This window comes from Canis lupus, chromosome 1 (genome assembly GCF_003254725.2).
Source record: "Canis lupus dingo isolate Sandy chromosome 1, ASM325472v2, whole genome shotgun sequence".
Taxonomy (NCBI): Eukaryota; Metazoa; Chordata; class Mammalia; order Carnivora; family Canidae; genus Canis; species Canis lupus.
Window position 1 is genome coordinate 15,895,679 of NC_064243.1, and position 25,909 is coordinate 15,921,587.

Here is a 25,909-nt window from a genome sequence, read left to right on the forward strand (position 1 = left end):
CCGAGCTCTTCCAGTAGGATTGTGGAGGACTAGAACAGTCAAACAAACCTTTTTGTAAGTCCTAATGGGAAGGTCGGTGTTGGGGTGGCATTCACTCTACTCTGGGGCAAGTGGGCCTCTTGGGTCTTCCCTGCAGGGGGAAGACCTTCTGTTATCTTAATAAAACCAGGGTAATGTCTTTTCTGACATTTTAGTTCCCACTGAGTGTTAACTCAAGACATTTGGGTGTTCACACCATGTGCTGCACTGTATATTTAATATGTACTCACTGTGAAGCACAAATGACAAACAATCCGCAGGTCCCAGTAGTAAAACATTTACTAGAGCAAGCAGGAAGGAATGCACATCTTAAAGGAAACGTCACAAAGTCACAAAATTCGAAATATGTATATTTCTTTTCCTTTTATAAACAAGATAGAACAAAAATCATCAAAATCATTTCAGCAAAAGATTTTTCTACCATTGTGGCAAGGTAAAAAAAATACAGTGAAATAGAAGACACTTAAAAAAAAAAAGACAATTTGCAGTTTCTCAAAAAGTGAAACAAATTTGCCATCAGACCCAGCAATTGTACTGTTCTGCATTTTCCTAAGAAACGAAAGCTATGTCCACAGAAGCTTTGTAGGTGAGTGTACATTGCAGCACTACCAGTAACAGCTGATGGGGATCTTTTAGGGCGAAAGAAAATGCTCTAAAACTAAGACTTTGGGGATGCTTACATAATTCTATATATTCACGACAAAAAAATGAGGTGTACACCTAAAGAGGTGCATTTTATGGTTATATAAATTATATCTCAAGAAAACTTTAAAAAAGACAGTGATTAATCAAATTGGATAAAGAACATACTCCAGATATACGTTATTAACAAGAAACACATGTAAGGGTATATAAGGATACCAAAGATTAAAAGTCAAAGAAAGAAAGGAAAAGAAAACCTAGGTCAGGACAATTACAAATAAGCTGTGTAAGTTAAATTAGTATCAAACTTGGCTTTAGAGTAAGGGAAAAAAATAATCAGGGGTATTTCTAGAATGGGTTTTATGACTGTGTGTGTTCAAAATGTTCTTAAGGTCCTAGACCATATAGTAAAACAAAATAAATAAGTTCTAAAGATTACAACTTCCACTACTCACATACGATATCATTGTCAATACAGAAAATCCAATCAAATATATAGGAAAACTATGAGAGCTAATACAGGAGTACAAGTTTATTTGATTTAAAATCAGTCTACAGGAATCAATTATGTTCCTATATACCACAAATGACTATTAAAGATGAATTTTTAAAAAGACATTTATAATAACAAAATTAAAGGCTACCTAAGAAGAATGATGCCATTAGTCTACAGAGAGTATAATAAACAATTATTGGAAGCCGTAAGGAAAGATCAAAATAAATAGAATGATTTGCCTCATTCATAAGATGACCTAGTTTCATGATGATGGCAAATCTTCTCAAATTTATCTATTCATTCACTGGAATTATTAGCAAAATCTTAACTTGACCAGGGGTAGTTTGGTGGCTCAGTTGGTTGAATGTCCGACTCTTGATCTCCTCTCAGGTCTCTTGTTCTCAGGAACAAGTCAAAAGAGGGGCCCCTGGGTGGCTCAGTCTGTTAAGCATCTGACTCATGATTTCAACTCAGGTGGTGATCAAAGAGTCCTGAGATAGAGCCCCACATCGGGCTCTGCACTCAGTGGGGAATCTGCTTGAGATTTTCTCTCCCCTCTCTCTCTGCTCCTCCTCCTTCCCCCCAAATAAAGAATAAATACATCTTTTAAAAAAACAAGTTAAAGGAAACAGTCTGTTATAATAATGCAAATCAGTGGATTCTTCTTTAATTTTTGAAGAATTACATCATCATCCTTTAAAAAAATTTAAGGTGATCTTGTCTTCCTGTTTTATCCCATATTGGAGTTCTTGGGATCTGAGAGCATGGATTGTAAAATTGCTTCCAATCTCCTACTACGATTATGATTACGACTATTCCTTTGCAACCAAAAAATATAGGTTTTTATTTGTTTGTTTGTTTTTACTTTTCTCATCCTGCTGTGATTCTTCTGCTTCATCTTCCACATCCTCCCATCGGAAAGAGCTTCTGGTCTGATACTAGCCTGTTAACAAACTTTCTGAGCAAATTCTCACAGAAAGTAGCTATCAGCATTTCAGATGAGAAGCCAACCTGGAGTTTATGCAAAGTGGAGCAGCTATTTTCCTCCTAACAAGCTATAGATTTGCAAAAACAGTGATTTGCTCTTTGATTTTTCAAAATCTTAAAGTAGATAACATAAAATATGTAAAGTTTCCTGCTGCAACCATAAACCAGAGACACTGTAATCAGTTAAATAGTGAAATTTACATTTATACTGATCTTCTTTGATTACATACTTCACTCAATCATGGAACCTAGACTTTCCCACCCATATTGCTTTTAGATTAATTGTGGCTTTTATTGACAGCCAAGTTTAATTATGAAACATACAAAACAGTTGTAATAAATATAATTTAAATGATTGTGCTATAAATGCACCAGTGACCTTTTTTCCATATATATAGGAGAGATTTCCATACATGGATAGTATTTTATATACTTATAGGATAAAATCATAATTTATTCTACAAGAGGACTCATCAGCTTGATTTTATTCTAGATTAGTTTCCTGCAGTCTCGTATAGTGTCCCCAACAATTTTTCCCTTCCTGTTATGTTTAATCATTTAAAACTGAGTCATCTTAAAGATTTTAAAAATGTATCTAAACAGCCACATACGGATTAGTTTTTTCTTTCTGGAGAAAAATCATGGGGGAAAAAAATCTTACCTATTTAGAGCAGATGTAAATTACGTTTAAGCAGTTAAATGTCTCCCTGTGCGTTTTTATTCATATTATTCCCTCTGCCTGGAATATTTTTCCCTTTTTTATATGAAGCCCATTTGCTCATACTTGAAAATCATAATCTTATCATATCTGTGAAGACTCCCTACCTCTCCCAGAGTTACTTGAACCTTACATACTTCTTCCAAGAGACCTTTGAACCACAACAATCGAATAACTGGTTGAAATCATACCAACCAATATGCACAAACCTAGTAATGTCTCCAACTAGAATATGATCTTTTCAGGGTTAGGAATAGTGCTTGTTCTATTCTGTATTGCTGGCCTCTAGCATATGCCTCCTACATAATAAGTGTTCCATTAAAATGAATAATGGAATTTCAAAACGAATAAAAAATTATTTCAGCCTCAGAACTGAATCTCTGACAGTAAGAATCTCTTCCCTTCAAAGAAGCTGTTAGAGGATCCTATTTTTATTGAGATGAGTTTTACCTGGCTTTCTCCATCTATCCCAAAGCACATTCCACACCCTGCCCCCTGCCCCAATTGGTCACCATAATGTAAATGTGCATGTTTCCAGATTAATCTGGGCCTGAATTCTAAACTAACATTGACCTTCAAAAGTTACTTAACTCTGAGGCTCAGATTCCACCTGTGTCCACAACAGCAGTCAGATTTTCTGTATCCCTGTATCCAAGGAAAGGCTAGAGAAAGGTGTCAGGAAATGACAGGAGGAAGGGATATGAAAGAAGGTGGAAAATATAAGAGTGATGCTCTTTGAGAAAGACTCTGGAATAAGAAAGAATGTGCAATTTATTTATTCCATTTTTAAATAATCAAAATAATTTATTTCTTCTTTTCCACTCTAGAACAGCTGAAGCAGGAGTGGAGCTGCTAAACCAATAGATTGAGGAAGGATCGGTATTTCATTACAGAGTTTTGTGAATTTATATCACATGTAAAGCAGTGGTGAGCAGTAAGCGGGGGTGGTAGGAGTGATGAATAATCGGGGTGATTTTATTGTATCTCATGACCCATTAGTTATACTTTTTGGAAAATAAAGGCTCTGGTTTTTACAGAATGCCTCATTTGACACTTAAATATTTAATAAATTCATCTGTTACTATTCTTGCTTTAAAGGTTATGAATTTTAACAGACTTTAATCATAGTGCAGTACAAATTTATGATATAGGGAACTGTTAAACATTTTAAACTACATGCAGCAAACTTAAAAGAGACGCTTTATCTCTCAGACACCATTGTGATTACTCATCAGTTCTCATTTGATTTACTTTGGTGGCCTTGCACATGAGATGGTCCCTCCCCCACACCATTCTTTCCTTTTCCAGACATTTCTTCCAAAATTGTTCTTCTTCCCTCCACTTGGAGATGCACTCTGCAATCTATTCTTAGCAACAATTCTCATGTTATTAGTCATGAACATTTCAACCCTCAGTTCTATTCCTTCAAAATAAATATTATATTCTTTTACCCCAGGGTAATATCTTTCAAAACATCATAAGATAGTGAGCAAACTGCCTTATATTTATTTATATTTATACCTAATATAAAAGGATGTACTGAATGATCGCATTAACCTCTATGAAAGAACAAGCAACTTTATTATATAGAAAGTTTAATATATTTGGAGAAAATGAAACACTGATAGATTTAGCTAATAATAAATGTTAGAAAAAATAGCATCCTTTAGGTTCTGATTTTTCAAATTAATCCTAATCCTAGGCCCTCACCACCCTTGTCAATACTTTCCCATTAACGTCTTCCAATCTTCTGTCCTTTCTTGAGTCAGCATAGGCCCCATGGCTTACTTCTTGCCAATAGTTTCAACCTCTTGTTATTGGTTTCTGGCCTCTACCACTCAGCAAATCTTCCTCTAAACTTAACCTCAACTACTACCATACTTCCTCTTCCTACAAAGATAAAACTCATCAGACTCTAATTTTTCCATAAGCTTAAATTTGTCTGTATCTATCTACTTTACAACTCTTATTATCTAAAGCAACTTCTCTCCCCTATGGCTAATCGTCCTCTGCAGCCTGTTCTAGCCTATGTCCTGCAGGGACTTCATTCTGTCACAGATCCTCTCTTTCTTAATTTATGACTTCCACTTCCACTTCCACTTCTTCCCCTTTACTGGAAACCGAGCTCCAACGAAGTATGTTGTAGGTTGAACTGTGTCCCCATAAAATTCATATTGTGGTCCAAACTCCTGTTAAAATAAAATTTGGAAATAGGTTTCTAAAGAGGTGATTGAATTAAAATGGGATCTCTAGGGTGGGTCCCATCCAGCATGATTGGCATTCTTCTAACAAAAGATTAGGACAGGGATGCCTGGGTGGTTCAGTGCTTGAGCATCTACCTTTGGGTCAGGTCCTGATCCCAGAGTCCTGGGATTGAGTCCCACATTGGGCTCCCCTCGAGGAGCCTGCTACTCCCTCTATGTCTCTCTCTCTGTGTCTGTCATGAATAAATAAAAAGAAATATTTTTAAAAATTTTAAAAAGAAGAGATTAGGATGCAAGAACACTTAGAAAAACAGCAAAGTAAAGACACATAGAAATATGGTCACCTACAAGTCAAAGAGAAGGGTCCCAGAAGAATCCAATTTCACCCAAATCTTGATCTCAGACTTCTAGCTTCTAGAGCTGGTAGAAAATAAATTCCGGCTCTTTAGGGTATTCAGTCTATGAAAATTTGTTATAGCAGCCCTAACAAACTCATACAGATTTCATTGGACCTTATAGAAATTCAAAGCTTTTCCAATTTCAAAAATTTCTCCATTTTTGAACCCATATGCCTCTCTTTAATCGTACAATATCTTTATTTTCCTTAAGAATGATTCTCCTTGACTTTTAGATCATTTTCCTTGTGTTTTCAAATAATTTGAATCCAATATTCAAAGTAGAATATAGATATACCTCATTTTATTGCACTTTGCCTTACTGCACTTCACAGACATGGTACTTTTTATTTTTTTTAACAAATTGGAGGTTTAAGACTTTAGTGAAGGAAGTACTACAGATGTTATGGGAATAGCAAGAGAACTAGAATTGGAAATGGAACCTGAACAGGTTTGGTTGATTTGCTGCAATTTCATGATAAAAGTTGGACAGAGAGGAGGTGCTTTTTATGAATGGGGAAGAAAGAAGTTTCTGGAAATGGAATGTATGCTTGGTGAAGATGCTGGGAAGACTTGAAATAATGACAAAGAACTTAGAATATTACATAATCTTGGTTGATAAAGCAGTGGCAGGGTTTGAGAGGACTGACTCCAGTTTTGAAAGAAGTTCTACTGTGGGCAAAATGATATCAAACAGCATTGCATGCTATAGAGACATCATTTGTAAAAGGAAGAGTCAATTAATGTAGCAAACTTCATTGTTGCCTTATTTTAAGAAACGGCCACAGCCAACCCAACCTTCAGCAACCACCACCCTGATTAGGCAAAAGCCATCCAACACCACCAGTAAGAACATTGTGACTTCCTGAAAGCTCAGATGATGGCTAGCATATTTTATTTTAAATATTTTATTTATTTATTCATGAAATACAGAGAGAGGGAGAGAGAGAGAGAGGCAGAGACACAAACAGAAGGAGAAGAAGGCTCCATGCAGGGAGCCTGATGTGGGACATGATCCTGGGACTCCAGGATCATGCCCTGGGCTGAAGGCAGGTGCCAAACCACTGAGCCACCCAGGGATCCCCATGGTTAGCATATTTTAGCAATAAAGTATCTTGCAATTAAGGTATACATATTGTTTTTTTTAGACATAATACTACTGCGCACTTAATCGACTACAATATAATTTTATATTTGAGAAACCAACAAATTCATGTGGCATGATTTATTATGGTGTTTGCTCTATTGTAATGGTCTGAATCAAACCCACAATATCTCTGAGGGATGCCTTTAGATAGAAAGGAGATACATATATTAAGTATATAGGAGCAGGGGGAGAGAATGACCAAGTCTGCTTGAGAGAACTGGAAAAGCTCTTGTATGTAAGGGTAAAAACTGGATTTTGAAGTTAACCTTTAAAGAAGGATAGAAGAGCATTTCAAGCAAGGGAGATTGGATCTAAACATCCAGAAGTTTGAAAGCCCTAGTTGTGAAGAAATCTTGGAGACTCCAGTGTGATGCGTCCACTGGGTTGGAAATGGAGAAGTGGGAATGTGGATGGAGTTATTTGCATTCATTGGGCTCTAAGACACACCTTGCCCCATGTCTTATGAATATGCAGTCATAGAAACTTTGGATGGGGAGGGGGCATTTGCAATGCCCCCTTTGTCATTTAAACTATTCTACCTTTAGATCTGGCCTAAAATCCCAATACTGACTCCAATCAGGGAGCCTTCACTTCCTTCCAAACTCGACTCCCTCCCTCCTTGCTCTACAATGGGATGTCCCCCAGGCTGTTTGTTAGAGCCAAGGTAATCATGTTTCTTGCCATGAGAACCAAGAAGACCAAAGCTGAAGTGACCTCTAACACACACACACACACACACACACACACACACAGAAGAGAGAGAGAATGAGTGAGCAAACAGACACCTGGAAGGTCAGAGAGTTAGAACATAATTATTATATCTTCAAATTACAGTTAATGCTGAAAATACACAAGTATTTATCTTAACTTTTTCAGTGTCAGAAGGATGAATGTTGGGGTGGAGTTTAATTCTTCCAGCGGCTACTGTTAGATGAAACATCAGAAGGCTTGCTGTATTCTAAAAAGCAATTGTCCTCATGCAGTCTCTCAAAGCTCAGAAGGTTAGCAGTGCTAAAGGACATTGTTCTATGTTGAATATAATGAAATCCATGCTTTGTGCTCTGGGACAATAATTGGGAATATCCTTAAATTTGACTGGCTGATGGGGCATGAAATTCAATTACTGTTCATTCAAGTATTGTTTGAACTATACAAGTTTGTTCTTTTGTAAAATTTAACAAATGAAAAGGAAATAGTGTCTCCCAGTTGAGAGATATAGTTGGCATTGTTATCCCATAATTGTAATTAGCCTTATATTCCATTATTTTTTGAAGCCTAGTCTCAGAGAAAATAAAAGGGAGGTGGAGAATAATAGGACAGAACAAACTTGAACACTTTGATTAGATCACCTATATCAACTCAGCAAGTTTTTCAGCTTAAAATTTTATAGCAAATATCTTTAGTATAAATAAGTTAGCAACGCATTTTGTCATGAGATCAGGCCTTATTGAATTGTTCTATCAAAGATAGAGCATCTCTGAAATACTGATGTCAAATGACACATATTCTTCTCTTACACCAGAATCTGCCTCCTTGCTCGTTTCTCTGATATCCACATAACTTCATCTACTCTGCAACAGCGAGACTACTGGATCAATCTTCCCCTTGAACTTTTCAATTTCCACATGGTGGATTACAGTTATTTTGGAGAATGGCTATCATTTTTTTATCAGCCTAGAAAAATATAGAATAAATTATTGGTTTTCATGAAAGGATTATAGTTTGATTTTTAGAACCTTCAGTTTCAACATGTATTAAAAATACTAGGGCTAAATTTAGGCTTCTTTTGCTTTATAATGTAAACTGTGAATCTTGCAGATTTGTATTTATCAATAGCCATGTGTTTTACTTAGAAAGTTTGCAGACAGCAAGCACAATGTCTACAGGTGAGCACTAGAGCCTTCCTTACACTTTATCAGTGAGTAGTAGCAAATAATTTCCATTTGATTTTACACTCAAACATTATTTATAAAAATAAAAGACTATCTTGACGGTAAGCATAAATATGAGATAATTAAAGCAAGGATACATGTTAGATATTTGATTGTCTACTTAGATTATCTAAATTTACCTAGCTTTACCTAATTATGGTATCAGACTTGAGTTAAAACACACCATTTCTATACAAATCAAAGACTTTAGTCAAACTATTTACATGTGATTTTAACAATCTAGTTAAGGGGGCACCCAGGTGGCTCAGTCAATTAAGTGTCCACCTTCAGCTCAGATCATGATCTCAGGTTCCTGGAATTGAGCCCCAAATTGGGCTCCCTGATCAAGGTGGGGAGCCTGCTTCTCCCTTTATCTCTGCCTTGCTCCCCCTCAGCTCTCTCTCGCTCTCTCACAATCTCAAATAAATAAGTAAAATCTTAAAAAAAAATCTAGTTAAGAATTATTCACACCCAAAAAAGGATAATTGGAAGATTGCTAAAATATTTGAAATCCAAACTGTCACAAAATCCCTAAGAGATATTCAAATTCTTTATGCATTCTCTCCTAGCCCAATTGGACCTTTCAGATAAATCTCAATTAGAAATTTTAATATCTCGAAACTAGTCACTATTCAAATAAAATTTGAACAAACGGTACATTGGCAGTTCAGAACCTTCATTATATAGAACCAACCACTCTGGCTATCATACGTTAAGCCTCAAACAAAATATATTGCAGAATCAAATCAATGTCCTTGCTTACTGTCAGTCAAACAAAGTTGTTATAATTGGAACATAGCTTTACAAACGTGTCTGCATTGCCTACATTCCCTTTCATCCCCTTCCCACCAGACGTGGTCAACTAAAAGGCTAAAAACAGGTGTTTGTTTTTTTAATGAGTGAACTATCAGATCAAAAATTAAAATCACTTTTGCTCAATCCACCAAAGGTTAGAACTAAGCAGTGAGTTGAAACACCACATCCAGGAAAACAGTCTGAGTTGATAGCTTTCGTTTTTTACATTCTAATTTCAACTTTACGAACTTCTGAAAATCCAGTTCCATTCATTCTTTGCAGTGACAACTTAATAATGTTTTTCTTTGAGTAGAGTTGACAATGTAATATTAGTTGCCGGTGGACAATGCAGTGATTCAACTTCTCAATACTGTGCTATGCTCACCACAAGTGTAGCTACCAGCTGTCACCATACAGTATTACTACAATACCATTGACTGTATTCCTTAGATTGTTCCTTTTATTCCCAAGACTTACTCATTCCACAACAGTGACAAGTTTTAGACATTGTATTTTTAAAGAAAGAAATTCCAAATTTTCTGATAGTTCAAATACAGCTTTGAAAATATTGTTAAGTAATGAAAATATTTTAAATAATATATAAATACAAAATATAAGCTATGCCTGGCACCTATGTTCTTAGAAAACCAGAGGACATAAATTATAAATCTAAGAATAGAATTTTTTCTCCTTGATCCTTATATGTTGTTTCCAAATACTAGAAATCTGTACTGAGAATGGGATATAGAGGGCACTGTTGTACTTACAATCAGATGTAGGAAGTCCATGCATAATAAAATTCAAGAAGTTATTTCAGCAGGATCTGTTCCTTTCTGACCCTGCTTAACCAGAAAAAAAAGCAAAAGAATTTTTGAACTATTTTATAGTCAAATTACACTGTTACCTCTTAAAGTGTATTGAGAAAATCATATTGCTGTATTACTCATACAGGAATTTTCTTACAATCATTAATAAAATTAATAAAATTATTAATAAAATGAGGTGGTGAGGAGTGGTTCAGTTGGTTAAGCATCTGACTCTTGATCTCAGCTCAGGTCTTGATCTTAGGGTTGTGAATTCAAGTCCCACATCGGGATCCACACTGGGCTCCACACTGAGCATGGAGCCTACTTAAAAATAAAATAATAGAATAGAATAGAATAAAATAAAATAAAATAAAATAAAATAAATTAAATAAATTAAATAAAATTAAATAAAATAAAATTAAAATAAACGAGCTGGTGAGATTTATATTGAGTCAAGTGGTACTGTTTTTCAATTCGCGGTACGATAAGTATTGGTGTGGAGAAGGCAAATTTGGGGAAAAGCAATATGGTCAGTCAGGATTCCCACAATTAAATAAATCCTTTTTTAATCCACACCCAGTAAAATCTTCAATTTGTTCATGACGCTCATTTTTTGATGCAGGTTTTAGAAATATTATTGTCCCCTTTGATGGAGTTGAGTGTTCTTTATCCCATTCCTTCTCCTTACTTCAAATTCCTGCCAAACCATTCATATTCTGCAAAAATTCCATCTTAATTCTCAAGTCTTGGGTACCCATGACTTACAAATTCTCTTTCTTCACTGCAATCTAATCATCCTTCTTTTATTTCTCTCAGAAAGCAGTTCTGCTGTTGTTTACAGTTATCCGTGAACGTACTATCCTCTTGCTAGACTCCTGAGAGCCATCCTCACATAGCTTCGGCCCAGAGATTCCAGAACTAACATCAGCAATTTGTCCTTCTTGGGCTTAGGAAAGAGCCCTTTCCATCCAGAGGCCCAGGCAAGGCCACATCTGCTGAAGGGAAACAGAATTTGTCCATCTTCCATTTTTAGCACCCCTAATCTCCCCCTGTGATCACATCCAGAGGCATCTCTTCCCCCTCCCACCAGGTGAGGGGCCTCTCTCTCACTTTGGTATTTTACCTGGGGTGGTCCTCCTCCTGGAAGGCAAATAGAACATCTTTCATTTAAACACTCTGAGAATGGAAAGGATATTATTAAAAATTATGATAGGTGTAAATCAGGAGTCTTCTGGGCTATGGGATGGATGTTCATCCCATCTTAATGTGAGACTACAAACTTTAAAAACAGCCTTATCCATCCTCCTTGGTCACCATGAAGTCTAACTTCATGTAAGAGGAAGTGCGTAATAACAGGTGTGAAATAAAATTTTGTGCCCTTTCCTGTTTTGCTTTTCCTACCATGATTTTTACCTCCAATTAAACAGATTTTTCTTTCTAGGTGTTATCTGTATTTATGATTTTAAGAAACAGTATAGTACTTGACCCTATGCACTCAAAATGTATACAATTACTATGGTTATTTCTATTCTCCAGGTGTTTTTGGATTCTCAAAGTGAGAGATTGTTTTTGTTCATGTCTGTTCTGATATTGATAGATGAAACAAAGCTTCTCTGTTCTTTCACTCTTTATACTAAGGGATATTCGTAGTTAAGAATATCTAGAGACTCACTGTCTTTCCACTTTGCATAATCTATTAAGGTGTTTATTGTAAATTTTTCTAGGGATGGAAAATGAGAAACAGCCAAAATTTCCATCAATTTGGAAATGGTTAACTAATTAGTAGTAGCTTCCTATTATTGAATATTATGCAGTTTTTAAGAAGCAAGACTTAAAAAGATTCATTAAGCACATCACTCTGGCTATTACATACCATATCTAAAAGGATGAAATAAAGTTCAGGTTAAACATTTCCAATAAATATACTTTTGGAAACAGGAAAGACAAAACAAAATGAGTACATTTTAATGAAAGTAGAGAAAATCTTGTTTATAGAAAACAGTTAACTTCAATGAGATAGAATTAGAGAGAGATTACTATTTTTATGTATTTCCACATTTGTCAAGTATGGAATTTTGAAATATGAAAGCAAGCATAAGTTACTGTATAATTTTAACTATTAAATGAAGAAAAAGCTCTCATGTAAAAACTATAATATTTTATTTATAAAGTTTACTTTTTGGTATAAAATCTTATGCAGTATTATCTAATTTTTGCATTTTGAATTTTTTTTAATTTCATCCATGTGAATTGAATGATAAAAAATATGGCAACTTAGCTTGACTGTCAAGTTTTGCCATTTAAAGTTAAACCCATGCATTCTACAAAGTTATAATATACATAACCTTAAAGAATTTATTTTGTATTATTTGGCATCCTACAATTCATTTATCCTCAATACTTCCTGCTTAAATGTATTATTTAATTAAACATACTTAACCTTATATTCTAACAGAAATTATAAATGAATTTAATTTTTTTTAAAGTTTTTATTTAAATTCCAGCCAGGTAACATACAGTATAATATTAGTTTCAGGCATACAATATAGTGATTCAACACTTCCCTACAACACCAGGTGCTCATCACAAGAACTACCCTAGAATCCAGCAATTGTACTAGTAGGTATTTACACAGAAAATACAAAAATACTAATTCAAAAGGATTCATGCATCCCAATGTTTATAGCAGCATTATCTACAATAGCCAAAAATTATTGAAACAGTCCATGTCCTTTGACTGAAGAATGGATAAATCAATTTTTTAATAAGACAAAAATGTGCACATGTCATTCAAAATGAGAAACTGATAAAGATTTCTATTTTTGTTTTGTTCTTGGTCTTTTTCTTGTTTAATTTATTTTATGTATTTCTTAGATTTCTCTGGAGATATACTTTTGTGAGGTGGATACTCAAGATAACATATTGTACTCAGCACCTACAGTTACCGTAGAATATTAAAAATTCCAGTGCAGATCAAAAAGTTGGAAAACAAAAACTTAAGTTCAAACTCTTTTAAGATAAAATGATTTTGTCAACACAGAATATAATCCTGAGTCAAAAAGAAATTTTTATTTCCATGAGCTTGACTTTCTTAGCCCTTTCTCATTACCAGCTTTCCCCAAAACCATATTTCCAACCCGAAGAAAGCATTATTTTGAATTTGGGGAATAATCAGTTTTGTTAAAAGATCTACTCAGAACAGGATTTGTTAATAGAATCTATCACAGCAATACCCAAGAGAATGGAGACTGGTGTGTACTGGGCATCAGTTACTCGCCAGGCACTGAATTAAGTATGTTTATATTCTAAAACCTTCAGGCCTGATGAATTCCCAAAGTCAAGTATGAAAATGTAAGAAATTTCATTTTCCGAACATAAATGTTCATTCCATCAAGAGTACTCACCGGGGTGCCTGGATGACTCAGTTGGTTGAGTGGACGTCCAACTCTTGATTTCAGCTTCAGGTCATGATCTCAGGGGTCGTGGGATCGAGCCCCATGTCAGGCTCTGCACTCAGGGGGAGCCTGCTTGAGATTCTCTCTCTCTCTCCCTTTGCCCCTCTCTCCTATGCTCTCTCTTTCTCCCTCTCTAAAATAAATAAATCTTTTTTTTTTTTTAAAGAGTACTTAGGAGTTAAATCTCCATCTCATAAACCTCCACTTGTCTGAATCTTCAAACCTGAGTGATTAATTTTCCTACATGAACTTAGTTTACTAATTACAATGTCTTATAATTTTTAATCTTCATGCCCTTATTATAGTCCCAGGACTTTAAGGGTTTTTTTTAAAAATCCCTTTATGGCAAGTAGATCAGTTTGGACCTCTTCCAGCCTCAAAGGGACAGTGATTTGTTTTGTTTGAGAGAGACATACATTGCAGGGTTTTCCCTTCTCAGTCACAGTACCTCAGTCAACACTACCATGTAAGTGTTTTCTCTGTTAACATGACATCTCATCAGACCCAAGGACCCACGTTAGATAACAAAGTAGGGGCAGCAGTGACATGCAATCAGGGGATCTGCTGCTCTAATCACATACAGCATTAGCCATCAGCTTCTAGTCTGAGAAGGCCAGGGAACAATCTGGGGAAGATCCTGCTGATGAGTAGCTGGGAGATTATACCCTGTGAGGATAAGGTGTCCTCCTTTGGGAGAACGTATCCACCATAAATCAACAACCCTCTTTTTTTTTTTTTTTAAAGATTTTATTTATTTATTTGACAGAGAGAGAGAAAGGGAGTAAGAGAAAGAGGGCATGCACAAGCAGGGGGAGGGACAGATGGAGAGGGAGGGGGAAAGGGAGAAGCAGGCTTCCCACTGTGCAGGGAGCCCAATGTGGGGCTTGACTTCATCCCAGGACCCCAGGATCATGACCTGAGCTGAAGGCAGATGCTTCACTGAGTGAGCCACCCACGTGCCCTAGTCAAAAACTCTTTTATGAAATTATGTCACCAGTAAGTAGATCACACAAGTTCTGAAACACACACAGAAGTGGCCAGATTATCATCACTTTCAGTGAGTCATTTGGAGACTTTCTACTTCCTCCCTTGGCACTGTTATCTTTGCAGGGTCAGAAGTTCTATCTCCTCGGGAGAGAATACTTGACCAAGGAACACAGCAAGATGCCATTAAACTAGAGCTGCTCCTTGGCTTCTTCAGGCTTCCTGTACCATGAAACCAGCAGGCAAAGAAAGGAGTCAGTGCCCTGGCCATGGGAATTGACCCTGACCATCAGGAAGAGGTCAGTCTGCTGTCCCACAGTGATCAAGGGAATAGGTTTAACACCTAGGCTATCGAATGTGTCATCTCTTTCTTCTCCTTTGCTCGATTCTGAGGGTAGATGAACATGTGCAGCAGCCACAATCTGCTAAGAGCACTGTGATCAGAGCCTTCAGGTATGAGGACTTGGGCCATCATATCAGGTAGGAAGAGATGCCTGCTATGAGTGAAAGGAATGTAGAATGGAAGAAGGGGATAAGTGACAGGTGCAGTCCTCAGACCAGTCACAGTGCTTAGAGAAGCAGAACATTCTAGTATTACTCTTGCAAGATTTCCAGAGATGAAACCAACCAGGATTCTGAAGAAGCTATCTCCAGATGGTGCAAATTTATTATACAAAGCCACCTGAGTGGTGCAAGAGATCAACCGGAGAGGACACCGAGGCACACCGCCCCCGTCGGAAGCACTAATTACCCCAGCTGCCAGCAGCCTTGGCAGCTGATGCATGGAGCTGAGTCACTTGCTTTTGGCCAGAGAAAGCTGCCTTGCTTAATGTTACAGACTCACCCAGGTAGGAGTGCAGGAAGCCCGTATCTAATGACTAATAGGTACAAGGGTACAAAGTCCCAGTCCTGTTGCCTCCATTGGTATAACTCGGAGTCCTCATTGGCATTTGCTAAAGCCTTTGCTGTGACAGCGCTGTGGTTAATCCCCTTCTACACAACTCTCCCCTCTTCACTCCACAGATGCCCCCCGCCAAGGTGCTCCCCAATAAACCTCCCACACTCAGATTTCTGTCTCATGACCTGCTTCCCGGGGAATCAACCTCAGCCAGCGTCTTCCTCTGATTAGTTGATTTTATAAAGTAACTGATGTGCATAGACTACACAGTCTGCCATATGGTTACATAAAAGAAATATGTGGCTTTTTTCTTCTCAAGGATGTATAAACTTATTAGGTAGATAAATGGTAATCACTGCAGCACTGTCTTAATAATTTCATGGGTTTCTGTGCAGAGAGGAGGCCGCAGATCACACTGACGTTCCAGTCCTGAATAAGGCATTTTAGTTAGGTGGCTTGAATTCAAATTTCATTTCCACCATCTAGTAGATGTAGAAAGTTAATGACCTTTCTGTGGCTCTGTTCTCCAGTTGTAAGTTGAGGATGATAATACCACCTACCTCTAAACACTGTTGTGAGGAATAAAGTTAAAATATGTAAAGGAATAGAATGGTGTCTGTCATTGCGTGAGCCAGGCCTGTACCAAGTGGTCTAGAAGTGTTCAGCATTGCGATCGTCATTGTGACCCAAAGCAAACAGGAAAACGGCCCAGACCAAGAGGGTTTGTGTTGTGATCTGAATAACAGCCAATAATTAGAACTTCCAGCTCAAAAGTGCTTAATGTTTATCAGGTGCTCGCATCCACACTGCCTCATTTGATCTTATTAACAACTTGGATAGGTTAACTTCGAATTTTGTTTTGCAAATTGTAAAGCTAAAACTGAGAAGCATCAAGATTTCTAGTCCAATGTTACTTTTAATGATGTAGTAAGAGGGGGAAAAATGTTAAAGATTGGAGGAGAATAGTATTCAGGAAGCCAAAACTATGCAAGCGTATAGGAAACAAACAGGCCAGAAATTGCTTTATGGGACATTAGTATCACTACAAAAGTTGTGATCAGACTATGGACAGCCTTGACTTGAGTGCTGGGGGAAAAAAAAAAGTAGAGCATTGGATATTTTTTAGCAGAAGAAAGAGATAATAAAATTGGTATTTTAGGATGAATTTTTGAGGAATCAGATGACAGAAAGTTTAAAAGTGAAACAATTTATTTATTTATTTTTTAAAAGATTTTGTTTACTTATTCATGAGAGACACAGAGAGAGAACGAGAGAGGCAGAGACTCAGGCAGAGGGAGAAACAGGCTCCATGCAGAGACTCCATGCAGAGGGAGCCCGACATGGGACTCGATCCTGGGTCTCCAGGATCAGGCCCCGGGCGGAAGGCAGGCACTAAACTGCTGAGCCACCCAGGGATCCCAAAAGTGAAACAATTTAATAAGAATCCCAATTGGAATAAAAGATATGAGGTTTTAGTTTATATTTCTCCCTTAAATTACTCTGATATATGGAAAAGATATTCGGACTCACTGAATATGTTTCTTCCTCTGCCAAAGCAAAGACAATAATGATGTTTATAGTCACCTGGAGCTCTTTTATGGATGCGAACAATACAAAGCCTTCCATTACTGCTCAATCCATCTGTAGCTTGGTTAAAACGATAGGATATGGCAAAATTATTTTCATGAGCTCATGGAAATTCTTATCTTTTGTTTTTCAGCAATTATAATTTACGTGTCTTGGCATAGCATGAAATATTCTCCTGTTTGCAAATTTAAAACAGCTTTGTATAATACGATTAAATGGCTTCAAAAATTTGTTCTTTCCCCTTAGACGAACCACAAACAAAATGAAATCTATGATTTATACTTTTACGTTATACGCATGGCATGAGATATGGACAGGAAGAAAAATCGCCTAACCTAAATTCCCTAAAAATAAACATGCCTGAAAATTGCATTAATAAATTGAGTTTCATTAACAGGGTAACAGTTAACCTGAGATTCCTAAATGAGCTTGAGAAAGGTTCTTAACCCACATACCATGGGTTCCTGAGGAATGTGCATGGATGAGTGTGGAATAATAGCAAATAGAAGCAAAGTAACTTTGCATTTTGTTTTCTTTTAACCAAGACGAAAACCAGAAATGAGTAACAGACTCCTTTCAACGAGAAAATCTTTACATTCTCCTGCCATGAACTCCTAATTAAATTAAATTCCTTAACTTTAGTATATCAGCTATTGAGTTACTAACAAATAGTATTCATTCTATAAATAGCAGTGATGATTATAAAGCTATTTTTAACTGCCAGTTTATTTCCCTATAATGCCTACATATATATCCTAAAGATATACACATTTTCTAGCAGATACTAAGTATAAAATGATGATCTTGACTTCATGAACAGAGAACCACAGATTTAGTAAAGGAGTAAATTTGAAATTGAATCTCACATACAAGAAGGAAGAGATAAATATTATTTTAGACATTGCTATTTTATGTTTCTAAAAATTTTTATGTAAGCCCCTTGCCCCAAGTGGCGCTTGAACTCATGATTGTGAGATTGAGAGTCACATGCTCTACCAACTGAGCCAAACGGGCACCCCCCACCAACCCAGACATTGCTATTTTAAAGATATTTTGTTTTCCATTATCTTAAGTGAATTTTAAGACAGTAAGAACTTATTAATCAATTCATTTAGATTTTAAACTGATTCCTCTGAGCTGGAAAACAACATTTTTTTTGCCATTATCTCCACTTTAAAGTCTCAAAATGTAGCTATTTATATAAGTAAGTGGGTGCAACCTGCATTAAAATCCCTGTCTGCTTAATTCCAAAGCATTATAATGCCAACATTCTCAAAGGGGAACATATTTCCAATATCCTTGTCCAAAGGCTGTCATGGGAAAGAAAAGGTTACATGCGTAAGAATGGGTGATCAGAGTTCTGTTTCATGAAGTTAGCCATTCATTCTTTTAAGCCACGTTGAACGCCTTAATTGTTTACCATTAAGGTAGGAGCACCCTGAAAGTTTAAAGAAATCAACAACTCCTTGAAAGTGTTGGTAATAACAAAAAGGCTCGCCTCCATAAACTTCACAATTATTTTTGTAAGGAAAACAATTTGATGTTTTCCCTGTTTGCAGGGACTTAAAAATCCATGAAGTGAATCAGTGGAATCACACCAAGATTCTAACCAATTTTTTTTTCTCTATGGCTAATGGTTCATATAAGTGGATATATTCACAAATGGGGCACATCAGCCTTTAGTAATTCACTTGGATAAGGCAGTAGGATGAGAAGTAACAAAGACTATTTTGTCAGTCCAATGTGGTGAAACCGATGGCTGGTTCTAAAATTGAATTTCAGAGAACACCATAGGATGACACCTCACAAAGCCACATTCACAAGACAACAAGTATATAGTATTTATACAATTCTGCAAAATAGGGTGTGTGAGTTAATAGCACAGAGTACGAAGGTCATATTCTACTCCAAAAACATGCCCATTTGCTGACTGCCTGCTGACATTTTCATCCCCTGCTAAGAATCTTGATTTCTGACACAATGTGTGTGATAGATAACATTATTTGAAATGTACCCTTTATGCCTGGGTACATGATTTATTGATTGCTTTATGTCAGTGACAAAATGGCCTTTAGTTCATCTCCACTGAAGTATGTAGTGGAAACCTCCTAAGTAGAATAAGTTTGCTTATTTTTATTAACTCATAAGAATCTTCAGTTCTGTCAAAGGGCAATACCAGAATATGAGACACAGAGGGGCTGATGTTTTCCATTGTTAGAGAGGTTTGTGTCATTGTGTCATTGATGGGTTACTTCCTATGAATCAGTTTTCTGACTCTCAGTAATCTGATCTGAAGATATAAAAATGAGTGATTGTAAATCTTATTCTTGATAATGCCATCATTTATTTTCCACTTTCTGACTGTTCCTATTTTTCTACTTTCTTACTTCTTAAAAAATTGTCTCTAGCTTTAAAAAGACAAATTTGGGGGGCACCTGGGTGGCTCAGTGTTTGAGCGTCTGCATTTGGCTCAGGGCGTGATCCTGGGGTCCTGGGATCGAGTCCCACATCGGGCTCCTCGCAGGGAGCCTGCTTCTCCCTCTGCCTATGTCTCTGCCTTGCTCTCTGTGTGTCTCTGATGAATAAATAAATACAATCTTTTTTTTAAAGAAAGAGAAATTTTTGAATTAATGATGGCAAATCACCCATAATTTTTCTCTTATGAGCACCAATTTTTTCTACTAGACAACACAGCTTTTCCTTCTTTTAGTTGCCTAAGTTCTGTATGCTACACTTGGGCTTTTGGATTCCAGAAGAATGAAGAACATGATGGTATAGATTAGAGTTTTCTGTAGTCTTGTATGATAGATAAAAATCTTCTACTGAAACACATGTGTTGGCTTCTCAGAAAGTTTATGAAAACTAAATTCTAGAAAAATATAAATATGTCTTGTAATTTTCAAATGACAATCAGAGGCGATTTTTTTCATCTGGACAAATACTTTATTTTCCTTCATTTGCTGCTCATTTGGCTCTCTTGTATATTACCTGACCATATACTTGAGGTTTATTTGAACAAATTTAAATCTCATTGTCTTTCCCGCTGCTTGTTTATATTTCCCCAAGGGACAGAATTAGTAATAATCAGGGCTTATATTCAACCAGTTCTGAAATATTATACAGGTTATGAAAGTATTGAAATAATACGCTACCAGAAAAGAGCAAAGCTCTACTCCCATGAGATCCCTCACTACATAGCTCCACCATTCTTCTAGGGACCCTGAACACAATAGCTAGGATTGGAAATATTGGGATGTTGAGATTCAGGTTCCTGCTAACTGAGAAAGGTATATGGAATTCGAGCTGATGGAGATTTGAGGGGTAGAAGAAAATCAACTTCAGGAGTTAATTAGTTCAAAATGTATCTTGTGACAATTTATGTTCTACTGTGGTCATTTCTGTATTTAACTTTAAAAAGACAAATACTGCATGATGTCACTTATATGTGAAATCTAAAATAGTCAAACTTACAGAAGCAGAGAATAGAACAGTTGTTGCCAGGAACTCAGGAAGGGGAAATAGGGTGATGGCAGTCAAAGGGTACAAACTTTCCATTAGGGAAGATACGTTCTTGAAAGCTAATGCATGGGGATGATGGTTGACAATACTGTATTGCAAACTTCAAATTTGCTAGGAGAGTGGATCTTAAGTTAGGTCTTCTCATCACAAAGTAAAAGGAATGGTAACTACATGGATGTGATGGATATAATAATTAGCTTGATGTGGTGATCACGTCACAATGCGGAAGTATCCAAACAAGTTGTATTCCTTAAACATATACAATATTTATATGTCAATATAACTTAATAAAGGTGTTGGGGGAAAAAAAGCCTGAGGTTAAAGTAACATAGCACAATGGTTATCACAGGGTCCATTAGACATTATCTCTGAACCAGGGCAGCAATAGGCATCAGTCTGGTCCCATCAGGAGACAGAAACCACACAGTGATTTAAATATGACAGGTTATTAAATATAAAGGATTACTAAACTATGATAAAAGACTAACTATTAGATGAAAGAGAACCTTGTGTAGTGTGGAAGGACCAGTGGAGTATACCTAAGGAAGGAAGATCTTGAAAGGAGACCCTCTTCCCAGTGTTAGGAATCAGACTTCATTGGAAAAGGTGTGGTTGCAGCCCACTGGCTGGCACAGAGGTCCATTGGTAGGCCTGAGCTTGAGCACATCTGTAGTAGCTTTCCAGGTATAAGTGAGGCTCAGCTCATGGTTGTGTACCTGGGAATGCAAAGGGAATAGGGGTTTTGTGCCAGAGCATGGGAGAGGCTTACAATCATGAAAAGACCACACATCTGGGAGCATAGTGCAGGCAGAGGTACACTAGTTACCTTCCCAACCACACTGAAGACAAGTGTATAGCTATTGGTATCAGCAAGAGAAGCTCCTTCTTATTGCAAAGTCCCTCCAGCACCCTTGAATAAGAAAGCTTTAATATGGTTCCCACTGTAAAGGAGAAATACTTAAAAGTAGTCTAGCCTTTATCGCAGAGCACATATAAAAAGGTGTATTTGAAGCTGGGAGTCAATAAATTGATACCTGGCAGACAGACCCCAAAATATTTCTGTCCTCAAAATGGCTTCACACAGATGTTTTAAAACAGATAATTTGCTTATGATTTCTTTAAAATTTCTGAACTCTTTCATACATAAACAGTAAAAATTACATAGAGGATAGGAAAACAGCTAAAGTGCTACTATTGATGCGTCTAAGTTTGGCCTTTATGATTTCAACTCTTCGAGTTTTTATAAATGTCTTATGTATGTGGCTCAATACGTCATCAAATGTTGAAAAAATATGTCATCAAATGTAATGAATGTTCTTAACACTTGAAGAATGCTGGGATCCCTGGGTGGCGCAGCGGTTTGGCGCCTGCCTTTGGCCCAGGGCGCGATCCTGGAGACCCGGGATCAAATCCCACGTCAGGCTCCTGGTGCATGGAGCCTGCTTCTCCCTCTGCCTGTGTCTCTGCCTCTCTCTCTCTCTCTCTCTCTCTCTCTCTGTGTGTGTGTGACTATCATGAATAAATTTAAAAAAAAAATGAAGAATGCTATATGTATTTAGTAAATCAATTATGCGAAATAAATTTTTTCAGCTCTTACCTATAGTTATTATTTGCCAAACACACTACATAGAGACACACAGAGTTAATTAGAAAACCAAGTGATTGACAAATTTTGATCATCTTCCTAATAGTTTTTGTTTAATACACTTGATGTAATGTTATATGATACTCAAGCACTTGCCTATTTTACTTTTTGAAGATAAAACCACTTTTATTATATATTTCATCTCATAAATAAAACAAATCACTATTTACTGTATGTTTGTAAGAAAGAATTTATCCTGGATTCTTTCGATGATAAAAATAATACACGAAAATTGAGAAACTATCTAAAATTATAAATATGAAAATAAGCATTAGTTTCATTTTTCCATCCATCGATAACTGCATGTTCCATTTAGATGGCTGTCCTTCCAAACTATCTGAGCAGAAAATGGTTGTGCTACATATCTCATCACAACTCTGTTTTGGGTAAAGAAGATTCAAGAAAAGGTGTATTTATTTATTTATTTATTTATTTATTTATTTATTTATGATAGACATAGAGAGAAAGAGAGGCAGAGACACAGGAGGAGGGAGAAGCAGGCCTCATGCCTGGAGCCCGACGTGGGACTCGATCCCAGTACTTCAGGATCGCGCCCTGGGCCAAAGGCAAGCGCTAAACCATGGAGCCACTCAGGGATCCCAAGAAAGTGTGTTTTGCATAAGGAATTACTCTGAAAGTATTAAGAATGATAGCACAACTCTGTAAGGGTTAATATAGGAAAACATTCCACAGCATATTGTTACAGCAAATTGTAATGGAGTATATAGAAGAGAATTCTACTTTTTAGATAAACCTTTAATTTTCTACCAATTTTGGAGAAAATTGCAAACATAGTACAGATAGTTCCCGTACACCTCAACCCAGCTTCTCTTAATATTGACATCTTTCTTTACAAAGTCACGTTTCATGATAATTTTCTCTAACATTTTATATGAGGAGTGTTTCTTGGCAAACATTCTAATCTGGATTTTGTTATTTGGCACTAATAACATTCATCTTTTAACAGGAATGGTTTATTTTTTTATCTGTAAGTTTTAAAGGACTACATTTGGTCTTACTCCTCTCATTTCATTGTTTTATGCTTTGTTCTATGTTTTAGTATTTCATGCTTCCTTATTTTTCTATCCTTCTGCCCTTACTGTATGAACTGCATGAGTATGTGTGTCTGTGTACATATGTGCACGTGTGCTTTAGCTTTTGGACAGAATTAAGATTTTCTGCCCAAAAGAAAAATGAAAAGATTTTCTGTCCCAGGCAGCTACTGCACATATCTTGATCGATACATAGTCTTGTACTTATGCCCATGCCAATATCTAATTTTTTTTTAATTTTTATTTATTTATGATAGTCACAGAGAGAGAGAGAGGCGCAGAGACACAGGCAGAGGGAGAAGCAGGCTCCATGCACCGGGAGCCCGATGTGGGATTCGATCCCGGGTCTCCAGGATCGCGCCCTGGGCCAAAGGCAGGCGCCAAACCGCTGCGCCACCCAGGGATCCCCCCCCCATGCCAATATCTATACCTGCATCTTATCTACCTCTATGTCTCTGCCTGCGTCTGCCTTTTCTAAGTGTCTGTCTTTTCCTGATCTATGAGTATTGTGTTTGCAGTTGTGGCTGTTTTCATGAAGATATTAGGAATAATACATTATCTAAGTCTCTGAGTAAGTGAAAATGTCTTTATATTATAATATAAATATATATATAATTTAAAAATATATAAAATGTCTTTATATTAGATCACACAATAATCCCAACTTGATGAGCTAGAGATATTTTGAATCACATTATGTCTTATAAAAACTATCTATTGCATCTTTATATTTATCTGTTTTGTAATTTAATAGTCTGAGAAAGACTGATATTTCTTCCTCTGCAACCAGTCTGTGCTTGTGTGTACCTATGTGTTTTTGTCTGTTTTCTTTCTGGCAGTGCCTTTTTTATACTCCAGACACATCTAGGAGTAGGCCTTTGAATCTTCCATATAGACAAATGCATTAATTTAAAATTTTTTGCTTTTGTTTATTTGCTGTTTTTGTTGTTAAAGTATTATGTTTTTACAGGGCGACCATCTGCATGAACTAAGTGATACATTCCAGGCCTTTCTGAGAAACTGCGGTGGTTGCCTCAGAAGTGCCTAACCTTGGGGGACATGGCTGGGAAGACAGCTCACTACTCATGGTCAAGACCCTACAAAAAGCTGTGCTGGCCTCTGTCCTCCTCTGAGGTGAAGCAGAGGGAGCTTAACGTGTAAAATACAAAAACGAAGCTCAGAGAGGAGATGTTAAATTTCCCAGTGAAATGGATGAATGAGCCACTGATGAAATTCATCTTGCTGGTGAGGAGAGGAATCTCGGAGCTGCAATGAGTAGAGAGGATAAATCTGCAGATCTCTGAACAAGTCAGCACTTCTGCTTTGCTATAAAGTGGACACAAAGAAAGCTGATCACGATCTATGCTGAGGTGGCTGGGTATGATGAACCATGGCACCAAGCTTGTTTTATCTGTAACACCTGCTGAGAACTATCCATCATGATTTGGTTGCTAATAATAAAAATGCACAGTGTGAAAGATTACACTGTGACAATGAGAAACTTCAAAGTACTGGCCATGATGACATGTAGACAGAAGACCATGCCTGGCACAGAGATACCGTGGCTGCTTTGTGGCTGTGATGGCTAAGAAACCACAAGTGATGGTCAGTGACAAGTCCGTTTGCCAGCTCTGCTATGAAAGATTATACTGTAAGGTGTTGAGGGTGCCATATTGTTCTAGATCCAGAAGGGTGGTGAGAAACCTGTATATAAGGACAACTGTTTCATAACCAAAGGGCCTTATGTGTTGCCACTGCATGGACAGTCTTCCTGGCTGAAGTTCATGGTCATCGAAGGACAGATTCTTTCTCTTCAGATAATGATAAGAACTAGTAATAGGAAGAGAGCAACACTGAGCCATGCTATCCATAGTCATCTGTACTTTCATTGCTCAACTGTATTATTGGGGATGTATAAAAAAAGAGAGAAGAAAAAGGAAAAAACAAGGAAAACTAAGAACTCTTAGTCAATATTCTTCTTTGCTCTTTTTTTTTCCTTTGAAATCTTTCAATTTCATAAAAATTTACTTTAAGCTTTTCATTACAAATGTAGAAATTTATTCAGCTTTAGCTGAATAGTTTAGGTGAGAACTTTCAGATGTGAGAATTTGGGGCTCATGAATATTAGTATTGCCCACTAGTCAAATATAGTGCTCAGAGTAAGTACCAGAGAGCAATAGGATGGGATATGAACAACTAACAAGTTCTGTGTACTTTTTCCTTTGTAAAAAGAACACAAAGTCAAGTGTATATTTTTTTGAATCTTCTCATTTGCTCATTTGTAGTGAAAAACGGTGAACTCTCAGTGAAACATAAAACTATATCGGTTATCATTTTATTATTATGTGTTCATCTGATTTAAATAGGGGTGGGTTGTTTTAATCTCTTTTCTTGATAACTGTGCTACTTTTTTGTATGTGGTCTTGAGCCCTCTCATTGTATATTTTTATCTTCTTTGAGAACTTGAATGTGTCATAAACATATTTACATGATTTCCACAGATAGTTTTGAGATTGGATATAAGTTTTGAGTTTGTCATTTGTAACAGTAAATGATGTCAATTCAAAAAATCCATGTACCAGGGCACTTGGGTGGCTCAGCGGTTGAGC